Source organism: Ranitomeya variabilis, chromosome 7 (genome assembly GCF_051348905.1).
Source record: "Ranitomeya variabilis isolate aRanVar5 chromosome 7, aRanVar5.hap1, whole genome shotgun sequence".
Taxonomy (NCBI): Eukaryota; Metazoa; Chordata; class Amphibia; order Anura; family Dendrobatidae; genus Ranitomeya; species Ranitomeya variabilis.
The window spans coordinates 92,591,479-92,610,912 of NC_135238.1; the positions used below are offsets into that span (position 1 = coordinate 92,591,479).

At 45.7% G+C, this 19,434-nt stretch overlaps 4 non-coding genes across 4 annotated transcripts; all 4 read left to right on the forward strand.

The window, feature by feature from the left end:
* The first annotated feature begins 4,371 nt into the window (after nt 1–4,371).
* TRNAT-UGU (transfer RNA threonine (anticodon UGU)) lies at nt 4,372–4,445 on the forward strand. The gene has a single exon. It is a non-coding gene; the product is annotated as a tRNA-Thr (tRNA).
* Nucleotides 4,446–6,012: 1,567 nt separating this feature from the next.
* On the forward strand, nt 6,013–6,086 carry TRNAT-UGU (transfer RNA threonine (anticodon UGU)). Its single transcript has one exon. It is a non-coding gene; the product is annotated as a tRNA-Thr (tRNA).
* An 11,931-nt stretch (nt 6,087–18,017) lies between these two features.
* On the forward strand, nt 18,018–18,091 carry TRNAT-UGU (transfer RNA threonine (anticodon UGU)). Its single transcript has one exon. It is a non-coding gene; the product is annotated as a tRNA-Thr (tRNA).
* A 652-nt stretch (nt 18,092–18,743) lies between these two features.
* On the forward strand, nt 18,744–18,817 carry TRNAT-UGU (transfer RNA threonine (anticodon UGU)). Its single transcript has one exon. It is a non-coding gene; the product is annotated as a tRNA-Thr (tRNA).
* Nucleotides 18,818–19,434: the final 617 nt, after the last annotated feature.

The following is a 19,434-nucleotide window of genomic DNA, read 5'->3' on the forward strand; positions in this document are numbered from 1 at the left end:
TACTCTGTATCGTAAGCATGTGGCGCTGTGGCTTAGTTGGTTAAAGCGCCTGTCTTTTAAACAGGGGACACTGAGTTTGAATCTCAGCAGTTCTTTGTTTCCATCATCATCTCACAAATTTACCATGGCTACGTCTCTACTGATAGTGCAATTGTGAGATTAAGAGTTTCTTCTGCATAAGAAATGAACCAGTGCTCAGGTTTTAATACATGTGGTAAGCATGTGACCCTGTGGCTTAGTTGGTTAAGGCGACTGTCTTGTAAACAAGAGACACTGAGTTGAAATCTCAGCAGTGCTTTGTTTTCATCATCTCAGAAACAAACTTCCTATCTTTTCAATCATTCCTAATGTGTTATGACCCCAATGGCGAGGGTCTCAGAGGAACGTGGAAGTCTGCAGAATACAAAAATCCAGCTCATAGGGCAGTGGTAACTGGGTTGACCATATATCTACTCCTAACGCCAACACTAGAAGTAGCCGGGGATCATTCCTACGTTGATTCTAGATGACACGCGCCAGCCGGAGAATCTAGCTACCCCTAGTAGAGGAAAACAAAGACCTTTCTTGCCTCCAGAGAAGGGGACCCCAAAGCTGGATAGAAGCCCCCCACAAATAATGACGGTGAGGTAAGAGGAAATGACAAACACAGAAATGAACCAGGTTTAGCACAGAGAGGCCCGCTTACTGATAGCAGAATAAAGAAAGGTAACTTATATGGTCAACAAAAACCCTATCAAAATCCACACTGGAAATTCAAGAACCCCCGAACCGTCTAACGGTCCGGGGGAGAACACCAGCCCCCTAAAGCTTCCAGCAAAGGTCAGGATATAGATTTGGAACAAGCTGGACAAAAATACAAAACCAAAACAAATAGCAAAAAGCAAAAGGCAGACTTAGCTGATATAACTGGAACCAGGATCAGTAGACAAGAGCACAGCAGACTAGCTCTGATAACTACGTTGCCAGGCATTGAACTGAAGGTCCAGGGAGCTTATATAGCAACACCCCTAACTAACGACCCAGGTGCGGATAAAAGGAAAGACAGAAAAACCAGAGTCAAAAAACTAGTAACCACTAGAGGGAGCAAAAAGCAAATTCACAACAGTACCCCCCCCTTAGTGAGGGGTCACCGAACCCTCACCACGACCACCAGGGCGATCAGGATGAGCGGCATGAAAGGCACGAACTAAATCGGCCGCATGAACATCAGAGGCGACCACCCAGGAATTATCCTCCTGACCATAGCCCTTCCACTTGACCAGGTACTGAAGCCTCCGCCTGGAGAGGCGAGAATCCAAGATCTTCTCCACCACGTACTCCAACTCGCCCTCAACCAACACCGGAGCAGGAGGCTCAGCAGAAGGAACTACAGGCACAATGTACCGCCGCAACAAGGACCTATGAAATACATTGTGAATAGCAAACGACACAGGAAGATCCAGACGAAAAGATACAGGATTAAGGATTTCCAATATCTTGTAAGGCCCAATAAAACGAGGTTTAAATTTGGGAGAGGAGACCTTCATAGGAACAAAGCGGGAAGAAAGCCACACCAAATCCCCAACGCGTAGTCGGGGACCCACACCGCGGCGGCGGTTGGCAAAGCGCTGAGCCTTCTCCTGTGACAACTTCAAGTTGTCCACCACATGATTCCAGATCTGCTGCAACCTATCCACCACAGAATCCACCCCAGGACAGTCAGAAGGCTCCACATGACCCGAAGAAAAGCGAGGATGGAAACCAGAGTTGCAGAAAAAAGGCGAAACCAAGGTGGCGGAACTAGCCCGATTATTAAGGGCAAACTCAGCCAACGGCAAGAATGTCACCCAATCGTCCTGATCAGCAGAGACAAAACACCTCAAATAAGCCTCCAAAGTCTGATTGGTTCGCTCCGTCTGTCCATTAGTCTGAGGATGGAAAGCAGACGAAAACGACAAATCAATGCCCATCCTACTACAAAAGGATCGCCAGAACCTGGAAACGAACTGGGATCCTCTGTCTGACACAATATTCTCAGGGATGCCGTGCAAACGAACCACGTTCTGGAAAAACACAGGAACCAGATCGGAAGAGGAAGGCAGCTTAGGCAAAGGAACCAAATGGACCATCTTGGAGAAGCGATCACATATCACCCAGATAACGGACATGCCCTGAGATAGCGGAAGATCAGAAATGAAATCCATGGAGATATGTGTCCAAGGTCTCTTCGGGACAGGCAAGGGCAAGAGCAAACCGCTGGCACGAGAACAGCAAGGCTTAGCTCGAGCACAAGTCCCACAGGACTGCACAAATGACCGCACATCCCTTGACAAGGAAGGCCACCAAAAGGACCTGGCCACCAGATCTCTGGTGCCAAAAATTCCCGGGTGACCTGCCAACACCGAGGAATGAACCTCGGAAATGACTCTGCTGGTCCACTTATCCGGGACAAACAGTCTGTCAGGTGGACAAGACTCAGGCCTATCAGCCTGAAATCTCTGCAACACACGTCGCAGATCCGGAGAAATAGCTGACAAGATAACTCCATCTTTAAGAATACCAACAGGATCAGCGACTCCAGGAGCATCAGGCACAAAGCTCCTAGAAAGAGCATCGGCCTTCACATTCTTTGAACCTGGTAAATACGAGACAACAAAATCAAAGCGGGAGAAAAACAATGACCAGCGGGCCTGTCTCGGATTAAGGCGTTTAGCAGACTCGAGATACATCAGATTTTTGTGATCAGTCAAGACCACCACACGATGCTTAGCACCCTCGAGCCAATGACGCCACTCCTCAAATGCCCATTTCATGGCCAACAACTCCCGATTGCCCACATCATAATTTCGCTCGGCAGGCGAAAACTTCCTAGAGAAAAAGGCACAAGGCTTCATAACATTCTTAATGGCTTCAGAAAGGCCATTTCTAAAATTAGCGGCCAGTGCACACTCGTTCCAATGTGTCAGCACGGACCATTTCCGAAATTTTTGGCAATACACTTCAGCCTCGTCCTGCCCCTGAGACATAGACAGCAAGGCCTTTTCTGCCTGAATCTCAAGATTGGGTTCCTCATAAAGTAAACCGAGTGCCAGAAAAAACGCATCAAGATCAGCCAATGCCGGATCTCCTGGCGCCAGCGAAAAAGCCCAATCCTGAGGGTCGCCCCGTAAGAACGAAATAACAATTTTTACTTGCTGAGCAGAATCTCCTGATGAACAGGGTCTCAGGGACAAAAACAATTTACAATTATTCACGAAATTCCTAAACTTAAACCTGTCTCCGGAAAACAGTTCAGGAATCGGTATTTTAGGTTCTGACCTAGGATTTCTGATAACATAGTCTTGTATGCCCTGCACACGAGTAGCCAGCTGGTCCACACTTGTAATCAAGGTCTGGACATTCATGTCTGCAGCAAGCATAGCCACTCTGAGGTAAAGGGGAAGGAGAAAAAAAAAACTCAGAATCTTCTTTCTTATAATCCCTCTTCTGCAATGCATTAAACATTTAATACTGGCCTGGCAAACTGTTATGACCCCAATGGCGAGGGTCTCAGAGGAACGTGGAAGTACTGTTATGACCCCAATGGCGAGGGTCTCAGAGGAACGTGGAAGTCTGCAGAATACAAAAATCCAGCTCATAGGGCAGTGGTAACTGGGTTGACCATATATCTACTCCTAACGCCAACACTAGAAGTAGCCGGGGATCATTCCTACGTTGATTCTAGATGACACGCGCCAGCCGGAGAATCTAGCTACCCCTAGTAGAGGAAAACAAAGACCTTTCTTGCCTCCAGAGAAGGGGACCCCAAAGCTGGATAGAAGCCCCCCACAAATAATGACGGTGAGGTAAGAGGAAATGACAAACACAGAAATGAACCAGGTTTAGCACAGAGAGGCCCGCTTACTGATAGCAGAATAAAGAAAGGTAACTTATATGGTCAACAAAAACCCTATCAAAATCCACACTGGAAATTCAAGAACCCCCGAACCGTCTAACGGTCCGGGGGGAGAACACCAGCCCCCTAAAGCTTCCAGCAAAGGTCAGGATATAGATTTGGAACAAGCTGGACAAAAATACAAAACCAAAACAAATAGCAAAAAGCAAAAGGCAGACTTAGCTGATATAACTGGAACCAGGATCAGTAGACAAGAGCAGAGCAGACTAGCTCTGATAACTACGTTGCCAGGCATTGAACTGAAGGTCCAGGGAGCTTATATAGCAACAACCCTAACTAACGACCCAGGTGCGGATAAAAGGAAAGACAGAAAAACCAGAGTCAAAAAACTAGTAACCACTAGAGGGAGCAAAAAGCAAATTCACAACATAATGTTTCCTACTTTTGTCCTTGCCGTGGCATTCCTTCTATCTGCATATTCTGTATCATAAGCATGTGGCACTGTGGCTTAGTTGGTTAAAGCGCCTGTCTTGTAAACAGTAGACCCTGAGTTCGAATCTCAGCAGTGCCTTGTTTCCATCATTATCTCACAAACTTGCCATGGCTACGTCTCTACTGATAGTGCAATTGTGAGATTAAGAGTTTCTTCTGCATAAGAAATGAACCAGTGCTCTAGTTTTAATGCATGTGACCCTGTGGCTTAGTTGGTTATGGCGACTGTCTTGTAAACAAGAGACACTGAGTTGAAATCTCAGCAGTGCTTTGTTTTCATCATCTCAGAAACAAACTTCCTATCTTTTCAATCATTCCTAATGTTTCCTACTTTTGTCCTTGCCGTGGCATTCCTTCTATCTGCCTATTCTGTATCATAAGCATGTGGCACTGTGGCTTAGTTGGTTAAAGCGCCTGTCTTGTAAACAAGAGACACTGAGTTGAAATCTCAGCAGTGCTTTGTTTTCATCATCTCAGAAACAAACTTCCTATCTTTTCAATCATTCCTAATGTTTCCTACTTTTGTCCTTGCCGTGGCATTCCTTCTATCTGCCTATTCTTTATCATAAGCATGTGGCACTGTGGCTTAGTTGGTTAAAGCGCCTGTCTTGTAAACAGGAGACACTGAGTTTGAATCTCAGCAGTTCTTTGTTTCCATCATCATCTCACAAATTTACCATGGCTACGTCTCTACTGATAGTGCAATTGTGAGATTAAGAGTTTCTTCTGCATAAGAAATGAACCAGTGCTCAGGTTTTAATGCATGTGACCCTGTGGCTTAGTTGGTTAAAGCACCTGTCTTGTAAACGTGAGACCCTGAGTTCAAATCTCAGCAGTGCTTTGTTTTCATCATCTCAGAAACAAACCTCCTATCTTTTCTATCATGCCTACTCTGTATCGTAAGCATGTGGCGCTGTGGCTTAGTTGGTTAAAGCGCCTGTCTTTTAAACAGGAGACACTGAGTTTGAATCTCAGCAGTTCTTTGTTTCCATCATCATCTCACAAATTTACCATGGCTACGTCTCTACTGATAGTGCAATTGTGATATTAAGAGTTTCTTCTGCATAAGAAATGAACCAGTGCTCAGGTTTTAATGCATGTTGTAAGCATGTGACCCTGTGGCTTAGTTGGTTAAAGCACCTGTCTTGTAAACGTGAGACCCTGAGTTCAAATCTCAGCAGTGCTGTGTTTTCATCATCTCAGAAACAAACCTCCTATCTTTTCTATCATGCCTACTCTGTATCGTAAGCATGTGGCGCTGTGGCTTAGTTGGTTAAAGCACCTGTCTTGTAAACAGGAGTCACTGAGTTTGAATCTCAGCAGTTCTTTGTTTCCATCGTCATCTCACAAATTTACCATGGCTACGTCTCTACTGATAGTGCAATTGTGAGATTAAGAGTTTCTTCTGCATAAGAAATGAACCAGTGCTCAGGTTTTAATACATGTGGTAAGCATGTGACCCTGTGGCTTAGTTGGTTAAGGCGACTGTCTTGTAAACAAGAGACACTGAGTTGAAATCTCAGCAGTGCTTTGCTTTCATCATCTCAGAAACAAACTTCCTATCTTTTCAATCATTCCTAATGTTTCCTACTTTTGTCCTTGCCGTGGCATTCCTTCTATCTGCCTATTCTGTATCATAAGCATGTGGCACTGTGGCTTAGTTGGTTAAAGCACCTGTCTTGTAAACAGGAGACCCTGAGTTCGAATCTCAGCAGTGCCTTGTTTCCATCATCATCTCACAAACTTGCCATGGCTACGTCTCTACTGATAGTGCAATTGTGAGATTAAGAGTTTCTTCTGCATAAGAAATGAACCAGTGCTCAGGTTTCAATACATGTTGTAAGCATGTGACCCTGTGGCTTAGTTGGTTAAAGCACCTGTCTTGTAAACAGGAGACTGTTGTGAATTTGCTTTTTGCTCCCTCTAGTGGTTACTAGTTTTTTGACTCTGGTTTTTCTGTCATTCCTTTTATCCGCACCTGGGTCGTTAGTTAGGGGTGTTGCTATATAAGCTCCCTGGACCTTCAGTTCAATGCCTGGCAACGTAGTTATCAGAGCTAGTCTGCTGTGCTCTTGTCTACTGATCCTGGTTCCAGTTATATCAGCTAAGTCTGCCTTTTGCTTTTTGCTATTTGTTTTGGTTTTGTATTTTTGTCCAGCTTGTTCCTAATCTATATCCTGACCTTTGCTGGAAGCTCTATGGGGCTGGTGTTCTCCCCCCGGACCGTTAGACGGTTCGGGGGTTCTTGAATTTCCAGTGTGGATTTTGATAGGGTTTTTGTTGACCATATAAGTTACCTTTCTTTATTCTGCTATCAGTAAGCGGGCCTCTCTGTGCTAAACCTGGTTCATTTCTGTGTTTGTCATTTCCTCTTACCTCACCGTCATTATTTGTGGGGGGCTTCTATCCAGCTTTGGGGTCCCCTTCTCTGGAGGCAAGAAAGGTCTTTGTTTTCCTCTACTAGGGGTAGCTAGATTCTCCGGCTGGCGCGTGTCATCTAGAATCAACGTAGGAATGATCCCCGGCTACTTCTAGTGTTGGCGTTAGGAGTAGATATATGGTCAACCCAGTTACCACTGCCCTATGAGCTGGATTTTTGTATTCTGCAGACTTCCACGTTCCGCTGAGACCCTCGCCATTGGGGTCATAACAGTTTGCCAGGCCAGTATTAAATGTTTAATGCATTGCAGAAGAGGGATTATAAGAAAGAAGATTCTGAGTTTTTTTTTTTTTTTCTTCTTCCCCTTTACCTCAGAGTGGCTATGCTTGCTGCAGACATGAATGTCCAGACCTTGATTACAAGTGTGGACCAGCTGGCTACTCGTGTGCAGGGCATACAAGACTATGTTATCAGAAATCCTAGGTCAGAACCTAAAATACCGATTCCTGAACTGTTTTCCGGAGACAGGTTTAAGTTTAGGAATTTCGTGAATAATTGTAAATTGTTTTTGTCCCTGAGACTCTGTTCATCTGGAGATTCTGCTCAGCAAGTAAAAATTGTTATTTCGTTCTTACGGGGCGACCCTCAGGATTGGGCTTTTTCGCTGGCGCCAGGAGATCCGGCATTGGCTGATCTTGATGCGTTTTTTCTGGCGCTCGGTTTACTTTATGAAGAACCCAATCTTGAGATTCAGGCAGAAAAGGCCTTGCTGGCTATGTCTCAGGGGCAGGACGAGGCTGAAGGGAATTGCCAAAAATTTCGGAAATGGTCCGTGCTGACACATTGGAACGAGTGTGCACTGGCCGCTAATTTTAGAAATGGCCTTTCTGAAGCCATTAAGAATGTGATGGTGGGTTTTCCCATTCCCACAGGTCTGAATGATACTATGGCACTGGCTATTCAAATTGACCGGCGGTTGCGGGAGCGCAAGACCGCAAATTCCCTCATGGTGTTGTCTGAACAGACACCTAATTCGGTGCAATGTGATAGAAAAACCGCTAATTCCCTCATGGTGTTGTCTGAACAGACACCTGATTTAATGCAATGTGATAGAATCCTGACTAGAAATGAGCGGAAAATTCATAGACGCCGGAATGGCTTGTGCTACTACTGTGGTGATTCTACACATGTTATCTCAGCATGCTCTAAACGTATAGCTAAGGTTGTTAGTCCTGTCACCGTTGGTAATTTGCAACCTAAATTTATTCTGTCTGTAACTTTGATTTGCTCACTGTCATCTTATCCTGTCATGGCGTTTGTAGATTCAGGTGCTGCCCTGAGTCTCATGGATCTCTCATTTGCTAAGCGCTGTGGTTTTACTCTTGAACCATTAGAAAATCCTATTCCTCTTAGGGGTATTGATGCTACACCATTGGCAGCAAATAAACCGCAGTATTGGACACAGGTTACCATGTGCATGACTCCTGAACACCGCGAGGTGATACGTTTCCTGGTTTTACATAAAATGCATGATTTGGTTGTTTTAGGGCTGCCATGGTTACAGACCCATAATCCAGTCCTGGACTGGAAAGCTATGTCAGTCTCAAGTTGGGGCTGTCGTGGTATTCATGGGGATTCCCTGCCTGTGTCTATTGCTTCTTCTACGCCTTCGGAAATTCCGGAGTATTTGTCTGATTATCAGGATGTCTTCAGTGAGTCTGAGTCCAGTGCACTGCCTCCTCATAGGGACTGTGACTGTGCTATAGATTTGATCCCAGGCAGTAAATTTCCTAAGGGAAGACTGTTTAATCTGTCGGTATCTGAACATACCGCTATGCGTTCATATATCAAGGAGTCTCTGGAGAAAGGACATATTCGTCCGTCTTCTTCCCCTCTTGGTGCGGGATTCTTTTTTGTGGCAAAAAAGGACGGATCTTTGAGACCTTGTATTGATTATCGGCTTTTAAATAAGATCACTGTCAAATTTCAGTATCCTTTACCGCTGTTGTCTGACTTGTTTGCCCGGATTAAGGGTGCCAAGTGGTTCACCAAGATAGACCTTCGTGGTGCGTACAACCTTGTGCGCATTAAGCAAGGTGATGAATGGAAAACCGCATTCAATACGCCCGAAGGTCATTTTGAGTACTTGGTGATGCCTTTTGGGCTCTCCAATGCGCCTTCAGTTTTTCAGTCCTTTATGCATGACATTTTCAGGAAGTATCTGGATAAATTTTTGATTGTTTATCTGGATGATATTTTGGTTTTTTCTGATAATTGGGATTCGCATGTGGAGCAGGTCAGGTTGGTCTTTAAAATTTTGCGTGAAAATTCTTTGTTTGTCAAGGGCTCAAAGTGTCTCTTTGGTGTACACAAGGTTCCCTTTTTGGGGTTCATTTTTTCCCCTTCTGCTGTGGAGATGGACCCAGTCAAGGTCCGAGCTATTCTTGATTGGACTCAGCCCTCGTCAGTTAAGAGTCTTCAGAAGTTCTTGGGCTTCGCTAACTTCTACCGTCGTTTTATCGCTAATTTTTCTAGCATTGTGAAACCTTTGACGGATATGACCAAGAAGGGCTCCGATGTAGCTAACTGGGCTCCTGCTGCCGTGGAGGCTTTCCAGGAGTTGAAACGCCGGTTTACTTCGGCGCCTGTTTTGTGCCAGCCTGACGTCTCACTTCCCTTTCAGGTTGAGGTGGATGCTTCGGAGATTGGGGCAGGGGCCGTTTTGTCGCAGAGAGGCCCTGGTTGCTCTGTTATGAAACCTTGTGCCTTTTTCTCTAGGAAGTTTTCGCCTGCCGAGCGAAATTATGATGTGGGCAATCGGGAGTTGTTGGCCATGAAATGGGCATTTGAGGAGTGGCGTCATTGGCTCGAGGGTGCTAAGCATCGTGTGGTGGTCTTGACTGATCACAAAAATCTGATGTATCTCGAGTCTGCTAAACGCCTTAATCCGAGACAGGCCCGCTGGTCATTGTTTTTCTCCCGCTTTGATTTTGTTGTCTCGTATTTACCAGGTTCAAAGAATGTGAAGGCCGATGCTCTTTCTAGGAGCTTTGTGCCTGATGCTCCTGGAGTCGCGGATCCTGTTGGTATTCTTAAAGATGGAGTTATCTTGTCAGCTATTTCTCCGGATCTGCGACGTGTGTTGCAGAGATTTCAGGCTGATAGGCCTGAGTCTTGTCCACCTGACAGACTGTTTGTCCCGGATAAGTGGACCAGCAGAGTTATTTCCGAGGTTCATTCCTCGGTGTTGGCAGGTCACCCGGGAATTTTTGGCACCAGAGATCTGGTGGCCAGGTCCTTTTGGTGGCCTTCCTTGTCAAGGGATGTGCGGTCATTTGTGCAGTCCTGTGGGACTTGTGCTCGAGCTAAGCCTTGCTGTTCTCGTGCCAGCGGTTTTCTCTTGCCCTTGCCTGTCCCGAAGAGACCTTGGACACATATCTCCATGGATTTCATTTCTGATCTTCCGCTATCTCAGGGCATGTCCGTTATCTGGGTGATATGTGATCGCTTCTCCAAGATGGTCCATTTGGTTCCTTTGCCTAAGCTGCCTTCCTCTTCCGATCTGGTTCCTGTGTTTTTCCAGAACGTGGTTCGTTTGCACGGCATCCCTGAGAATATTGTGTCAGACAGAGGATCCCAGTTCGTTTCCAGGTTCTGGCGATCCTTTTGTAGTAGGATGGGCATTGATTTGTCGTTTTCGTCTGCTTTCCATCCTCAGACTAATGGACAGACGGAGCGAACCAATCAGACTTTGGAGGCTTATTTGAGGTGTTTTGTCTCTGCTGATCAGGACGATTGGGTGACATTCTTGCCGTTGGCTGAGTTTGCCCTTAATAATCGGGCTAGTTCCGCCACCTTGGTTTCGCCTTTTTTCTGCAACTCTGGTTTCCATCCTCGCTTTTCTTCGGGTCATGTGGAGCCTTCTGACTGTCCTGGGGTGGATTCTGTGGTGGATAGGTTGCAGCAGATCTGGAATCATGTGGTGGACAACTTGAAGTTGTCACAGGAGAAGGCTCAGCGCTTTGCCAACCGCCGCCGCGGTGTGGGTCCCCGACTACGCGTTGGGGATTTGGTATGGCTTTCTTCCCGCTTTGTTCCTATGAAGGTCTCCTCTCCCAAATTTAAACCTCGTTTTATTGGGCCTTACAAGATATTGGAAATCCTTAATCCTGTATCTTTTCGTCTGGATCTTCCTGTGTCGTTTGCTATTCACAATGTATTTCATAGGTCCTTGTTGCGGCGGTACATTGTGCCTGTAGTTCCTTCTGCTGAGCCTCCTGCTCCGGTGTTGGTTGAGGGCGAGTTGGAGTACGTGGTGGAGAAGATCTTGGATTCTCGCCTCTCCAGGCGGAGGCTTCAGTACCTGGTCAAGTGGAAGGGCTATGTGTCATGATCTCTGCAGGCAGAGATCATAGCAAGCCTATAGAGGGACAAGCTCTCGGAAGATGGAACTATACTGACCATGAACTAAGCCTGCCGCGCAACTAGAAATAGCCAGGTAGCATTTCCTATTTATCGCTAGATGCCCAGCTCTGGCCTAAGACCTAAATAGCTAGCAGAGGGAAATATAAGACCTGGCTCACCTCTAGAGAAATATTCCAAAGAAGACAGTAGCCCCCCACATATAATGACGGTGAGTTCAGATGAAACAACAAACGCAGCAGGAAAATAGTCTTAGCAAATTTGAGGTCCGCTTACTAAATAGCAGAAGACAGATAGTATACTTTCATGGTCAGCAGAAAAACACTAACAAAACACCATCCAGAGATTACCTTAAACTCTGGCATTAACTCATAACGCCAGAGTAGCAATCCCTGATCAACGAGAGCTTTCCAGACACAGTAACAAAACTTCAGCTGTGAACTGGAACAAATAGGCAAAACAAAACATGGACAAAAGTCCAACTTATCTAGTAGTTGTCTAGAAGCAGGAACAAGCACTGAGAGGCATCAGATAACATTGTTGACCGGCAAGAAACCACCAGAGAAATGAGCTTAAATAGCGACACCCACTACTGATGGAACCAGGTGAAACAGGAAAGAGGATGACAAGTCCAATTCCACAAGCGGCCACCGGGGGAGCCCAGAATCCAAATTCACAACAGTACCCCCCCCTCAAGGAGGGGGCACCGAACCCTCACCAGATCCACCAGGGCGACCAGGATGAGCCCTATGGAAGGCACGAACAAGATCAGAAGCATGAACATCAGATGCATTGACCCAAGAATTATCCTCCTGGCCGTAACCCTTCCAGTTGACCAGATACTGGAGTTTCCGTCTGGAAACACGAGAGTCCAAAATTTTCTCCACAACGTACTCCAACTCACCCTCAACCAACACCGGAGCAGGAGGCTCAACTGAAGGTACAACAGGTACCTCATACCTGCGCAATAACGACCGATGAAAAACGTTATGAATGGAAAAGGACGCAGGGAGGTCCAAACGGAAAGAAACAGGATTAAGAATCTCCAATATTCTATAAGGGCCGATGAACCGAGGTTTAAACTTAGGAGAAGAGACCCTCATAGGGACAAAACGAGAAGACAACCACACTAAATCTCCAACACAAAGCCGAGAACCAACACGACGATGACGGTTGGCAAAACGCTGAGTCTTCTCCTGGGACAACTTCAAATTGTCCATAACCTGCCCCCAGATGTGATGCAATCTCTCCACCACCGCATCCACTCCAGGACAATCCGAGGATTCCACCTGACCGGAGGAAAATCGAGGGTGAAACCCCGAATTACAGAAAAACGGGGACACCAAGGTGGAAGAACTGGCCCGATTATTGAGGGCGAACTCTGCCAATGGCAAAAAAGCAACCCAATCATCCTGGTCAGCAGAGACAAAACACCTCAGATATGTCTCAAGGGTCTGATTAGTCCGCTCGGTCTGGCCATTAGTCTGAGGGTGAAAAGCAGATGAAAAAGACAAATCTATGCCCATCCTAGCACAGAATGCCCGCCAAAATCTAGACACAAATTGGGTACCTCTGTCAGAAACAATATTCTCAGGAATACCGTGCAATCGGACAACATTCTGAAAAAACAGAGGAACCAACTCAGAAGAAGAAGGCAACTTGGGCAGAGGAACCAAATGGACCATTTTAGAGAAACGGTCACAGACCACCCAGATGACAGACATCTTCTGGGAAACAGGCAGATCTGAAATAAAATCCATCGAGATGTGTGTCCAAGGCCTCTTAGGAATAGGCAAGGGCAACAGCAGTCCGCTAGCCCGAGAACTACAAGACTTGGCCCGAGCACAAACGTCACATGACTGCACAAAGACTCGCACATCTCGTGACAGGGAAGGCCACCAGAAGGATCTTGCCACCAAATCCCTGGTACCAAAAATTCCGGGATGACCTGCCAATGCAGAAGAATGTACCTCAGAGATGACTCTGCTGGTCCAATCATCCGGAACAAACAGTCTATCAGGCGGACAACGATCCGGTCTATCCGCCTGAAACTCTTGCAAGGACCGCCGCAGATCAGGAGAAACGGCCGACAAAATTACTCCCTCCCTAAGGATACCTGTGGGTTCAGAATTACCAGGAGAGTCCGGGTCAAAACTCCTAGAAAGGGCATCTGCCTTAACATTCTTAGAACCCGGTAGGTATGACACCACAAAATTAAAGCGAGAAAAAAATAAAGACCAGCGCGCCTGTCTAGGATTCAGGCGTCTGGCAGTCTCAAGATAAATCAAATTTTTGTGGTCAGTCAATACCACCACCTGATGCCTAGCCCCCTCGAGCCAATGGCGCCACTCCTCAAACGCCCACTTCATGGCCAAAAGCTCCCGATTCCCAACATCATAATTCCGCTCTGCGGGCGAAAATTTGCGAGAAAAGAAGGCACAAGGCCTAATGACGGAGCAGTCGGAACCTTTCTGCGACAACACTGCCCCAGCTCCGATCTCCGAAGCGTCAACCTCAACCTGAAAAGGCAGATTCACATCAGGCTGACGCAACACAGGGGCAGAGGCAAAACGGCGCTTAAGCTCCTGAAAGGCCTCTACAGCATGAGAGGACCAATTAGCAACATCAGCGCCTTGTCTGGTCAAATCAGTCAGTGGTTTAACGACATCCGAAAAACCAGCAATAAATCGGCGGTAAAAGTTGGCAAAGCCCAAAAATCTCTGAAGACCCTTAAGAGAGGAGGGCTGAGTCCAGTCACAAATAGCTTGCACCTTGACGGGATCCATCTCAATGGAAGAGGGAGAAAAAATATACCCCAAAAAGGAAATTTTCTGGACCCCAAAAACGCACTTAGACCCCTTCACACATAAAGAATTAGACCGCAGAACCTGAAAAACTCTCCTGACCTGCTGGACATGAGAGTCCCAGTCATCAGAAAAAATCAGAATATCATCCAGATATATTATCATAAATTTATCCAGAAAATCGCGGAAAATATCATGCATAAAAGACTGGAAAACTGAAGGGGCATTAGAAAGACCAAAAGGCATGACCAAATACTCAAAGTGGCCCTCGGGCGTATTAAATGCGGTCTTCCACTCATCCCCCTGCCTGATCCGCACCAAATTATACGCCCCACGAAGATCAATTTTAGAGAACCACTTAGCACCCTCTATACGAGCAAACAAATCAGTAAGCAATGGCAATGGGTATTGATACTTAACAGTGATCTTATTCAGAAGCCGATAATCAATACATGGTCTCAAAGAGCCGTCTTTTTTTGAGACAAAGAAAAACCCAGCTCCCAAGGGAGAAGAAGATGGACGAATATGTCCCTTTTCCAAAGACTCCTTTATATATTCCCGCATAGCAGCATGTTCCGGCACAGACAAATTAAACAAACGACCCTTTGGATATTTACAACCCGGTATCAAATCTATGGCACAATCGCACTCACGGTGCGGAGGTAACGACCCAAGCTTGGGTTCGTCAAAGACGTCTTGATAATCAGAGAGGAACTCAGGGACTTCAGAGGGAATGGACGACGAAATAGAAACCAAAGGTACGTCCCCATGAATACCCTTACATCCCCAGCTCAACACAGACATTGCTCTCCAGTCCAAGACTGGGTTGTGAGACTGCAACCATGGCAATCCCAGTACCAAATCGTCATGTAAATTATACAGCACCAGGAAACGAATAATCTCCTGGTGATCCGGATTGATACGCATGGTTACTTGTGTCCAGTATTGTGGTTTATTATTAGCCAATGGGGTGGAGTCAATCCCCTTCAGAGGAATAAGAGTCTCCAAAGGCTCTAAATCAAAACCACAATGATTGGCAAAGGACCAATCCATAAGACTCAGAGCGGCGCCAGAGTCAACATAGGCGTCCGTGGCAATGGATGACAAAGAGCAAATCAGGGTTACAGACAAAATAAACTTAGACTGAATGGTGCCAATGGAAACAGACTTATCAAGCTTCTTTGTACGCCTAGAGCATGCTGATATAACATGAGTAGAATCCCCACAATAGAAACACAATCCATTCTTCCGTCTAAAATTCTGTCGCTCGCTCCTGGACAGAATTCTATCACACTGCATACTTTCTGGCGTCTTTTCCATAGACACCGCCAGATGGTGCACCGGTTTGCGCTCCCGCAGACGCCTATCAATCTGAATAGCCATTGTCATGGACTCATTCAGACCTGCAGGCAAAGGGAACCCCACCATAACATCCTTAACGGCATCAGAGAGACCTTCTCTGAAAGTTGCCGCCAGGGCGCACTCATTCCACTGAGTAAGCACAGACCATTTACGGAATTTTTGGCAGAAAACTTCAGCTTCGTCTTGCCCCTGAGATAGTGCCATCAAAGTTTTTTCTGCCTGAAGTTCCAAATGAGGTTCCTCATAAAGCAAGCCCAAGGCCAGAAAAAACGCATCCACATCGCGTAACGCAGGATCCCCTGCTGGCAATGAGAAGGCCCAATCTTGAGGGTCACCCCTGAGCAAGGAAATCACAATCCTAACCTGCTGAGCAGGGTCTCCAGCTGAACGAGACTTCAGGGACAAATAAAGCTTACAATTATTTCGGAAATTCTGGAAGCTAGCTCTATTCCCTGTAAAGAACTCCGGCAAAGGAATTCTCGGCTCAGATACCGGAGCATGTACCACAAAATCTTGTAAATTTTGTACTTTCGTGATGAGATTATTCAAACCCACAGTCACACTCTGGAGATCCATTATTGTCAGGTGCACACAGAGCATACAGAGATTAGGAGGAGAGAGAGAAAAAAGACTGCAGCAAGGCAGACTGAAGGAAAAAAAAAAAAAATTCCAGCAGACTTCTTATAACTCTCCTTTCTCAACCTGGGTCTTTAACACTTTAGGGGCCGGTCAAACTGTCATGATCTCTGCAGGCAGAGATCATAGCAAGCCTATAGAGGGACAAGCTCTCGGAAGATGGAACTATACTGACCATGAACTAAGCCTGCCGCGCAACTAGAAATAGCCAGGTAGCATTTCCTATTTATCGCTAGATGCCCAGCTCTGGCCTAAGACCTAAATAGCTAGCAGAGGGAAATATAAGACCTGGCTCACCTCTAGAGAAATATTCCAAAGAAGACAGTAGCCCCCCACATATAATGACGGTGAGTTCAGATGAAACAACAAACGCAGCAGGAAAATAGTCTTAGCAAATTTGAGGTCCGCTTACTAAATAGCAGAAGACAGATAGTATACTTTCATGGTCAGCAGAAAAACACTAACAAAACACCATCCAGAGATTACCTTAAACTCTGGCATTAACTCATAACGCCAGAGTAGCAATCCCTGATCAACGAGAGCTTTCCAGACACAGTAACAAAACTTCAGCTGTGAACTGGAACAAATAGGCAAAACAAAACATGGACAAAAGTCCAACTTATCTAGTAGTTGTCTAGAAGCAGGAACAAGCACTGAGAGGCATCAGATAACATTGTTGACCGGCAAGAAACCACCAGAGAAATGAGCTTAAATAGCGACACCCACTACTGATGGAACCAGGTGAAACAGGAAAGAGGATGACAAGTCCAATTCCACAAGCGGCCACCGGGGGAGCCCAGAATCCAAATTCACAACAGCTATGGTCAGGAGGATAATTCCTGGGTGGTCGCCTCTGATGTTCATGCGGCCGATTTAGTTCGTGCCTTTCATGCCGCTCATCCTGATCACCCTGGTGGTCGTGGTGAGGGTTCGGTGACCCCTCACTAAGGGGGGGGTACTGTTGTGAATTTGCTTTTTGCTCCCTCTAGTGGTTACTAGTTTTTTGACTCTGGTTTTTCTGTCATTCCTTTTATCCGCACCTGGGTCGTTAGTTAGGGGTGTTGCTATATAAGCTCCCTGGACCTTCAGTTCAATGCCTGGCAACGTAGTTATCAGAGCTAGTCTGCTGTGCTCTTGTCTACTGATCCTGGTTCCAGTTATATCAGCTAAGTCTGCCTTTTGCTTTTTGCTATTTGTTTTGGTTTTGTATTTTTGTCCAGCTTGTTCCTAATCTATATCCTGACCTTTGCTGGAAGCTCTAGGGGGCTGGTGTTCTCCCCCCGGACCGTTAGACGGTTCGGGGGTTCTTGAATTTCCAGTGTGGATTTTGATAGGGTTTTTGTTGACCATATAAGTTACCTTTCTTTATTCTGCTATCAGTAAGCGGGCCTCTCTGTGCTGTGTTTGTCATTTCCTCTTACCTCACCGTCATTATTTGTGGGGGGCTTCTATCCAGCTTTGGGGTCCCCTTCTCTGGAGGCAAGAAAGGTCTTTGTTTTCCTCTACTAGGGGTAGCTAGATTCTCCGGCTGGCGCGTGTCATCTAGAATCAACGTAGGAATGATCCCCGGCTACTTCTAGTGTTGGCGTTAGGAGTAGATATATGGTCAACCCAGTTACCATTGCACTATGAGCTGGATTTTTGTATTCTGCAGACTTCCACGTTCCGCTGAGACCCTCGCCATTGGGGTCATAACAGGAGACCCCGAGTTCGAATCTCAGCAGTGCCTTGTTTCCATCATCATCTCACAAACTTGCCATGGCTACGTCTCTACTGATAGTGCAATTGTGAGTTTAAGAGTTTCTTCTGCATAAGAAATGAACCAGTGCTCAGGTTTTAATACATGTGGTAAGCATGTGACCCTGTGGCTTAGTTGGTTAAGGCGACTGTCTTGTAAACAAGAGACACTGAGTTGAAATCTCAGCAGTGCTTTGTTTTCATCATCTCAGAAACAAACTTCCTATCTTTTCAATCATTCCTAATGTTTCCTACTTTTGTCCTTGCCGTGGCATTCCTTCTATCTGCATATTCTATATCATAAGCATGTGGCACTGTGGCTTAGTTGGTTAAAGCGCCTGTCTTGTAAACAGGAGACCCTGAGTTCGAATCTCAACAGTGCCTTGTTTCCGTCATCATCTCACAAACTTGCCATGGCTACGTCTCTACTGATAGTGCAATTGTGAGATTAAGAGTTTCTTCTGCATAAGAAATGAACCAGTGCTCACGTTTCAATACATGTTGTAAGCATGTGACCCTGTGGCTTAGTTGGTTAAAGCACCTGTCTTGTAAACGTGAGACCCTGAGTTCAAATCTCAGCAGTGCTTTGTTTTCATCATCTCAGAAACAAACCTCCTATCTTTTCTATCATGCCTACTCTGTATCGTAAGCATGTGGTGCTGTGGCTTAGTTGGTTAAAGCGCCTGTCTTTTAAACAGGAGACACTGAGTTTGAATCTCAGCAGTTCTTTGTTTCCATCATCATCTCACAAATTTACCATGGCTACGTCTCTACTGATAGTGCAATTGTGAGATTAAGAGTTTCTTCTGCATAAGAAATGAACCAGTGCTCAGGTTTTAATGCATGTGACCCTGTGGCTTAGTTGGTTAAGGCGACTGTCTTGTAAACAAGAGACACTGAGTTGAAATCTCAGCAGTGCTTTGTTTTCATCATCTCAGAAACAAACTTCCTATCTTTTCAATCATTCCTAATGTTTCCTACTTTTGTCCTTGCCGTGGCATTCCTTCTATCTGCATATTCTGTATCATAAGCATGTGGCACTGTGGCTTAGTTGGTTAAAGCGCCTGTCTTGTAAACAGTAGACCCTGAGTTCGAATCTCAGCAGTGCCTTGTTTCCATCGTTATCTCACAAACTTGCCATGGCTACGTCTCTACTGATAGTGCAATTGTGAGATTAAGAGTTTCTTCTGCATAAGAAATGAACCAGTGCTCAGGTTTTAATGCATGTGACCCTGTGGCTTAGTTGGTTAAGGCGACTGTCTTGTAAACAAGAGACACTGAGTTGAAATCTCAGCAGTGCTTTGTTTTCATCATCTCAGAAACAAACTTCCTATCTTTTCAATCATTCCTAATGTTTCCTACTTTTGTCCTTGCCGTGGCATTCCTTCTATCTGCATATTCTATATCATAAGCATGTGGCACTGTGGCTTAGTTGGTTAAAGCGCCTGTCTTGTAAACAGGAGACCCTGAGTTCGAATCTCAACAGTACCTTGTTTCCGTCATCATCTCACAAACTTGCCATGGCTACGTATCTACTGATAGTGCAATTGTGAGATTAAGAGTTTCTTCTGCATAAGAAATGAACCAGTGCTCAGGTTTTAATGCATGTTGTAAGCATGTGACCCTGTGGCTTAGTTGGTTAAAGCACCTGTCTTGTAAACGTGAGACCCTGAGTTCAAATCTCAGCAGTGCTTTGTTTTCATCATCTCAGAAACAAACCTCCTATC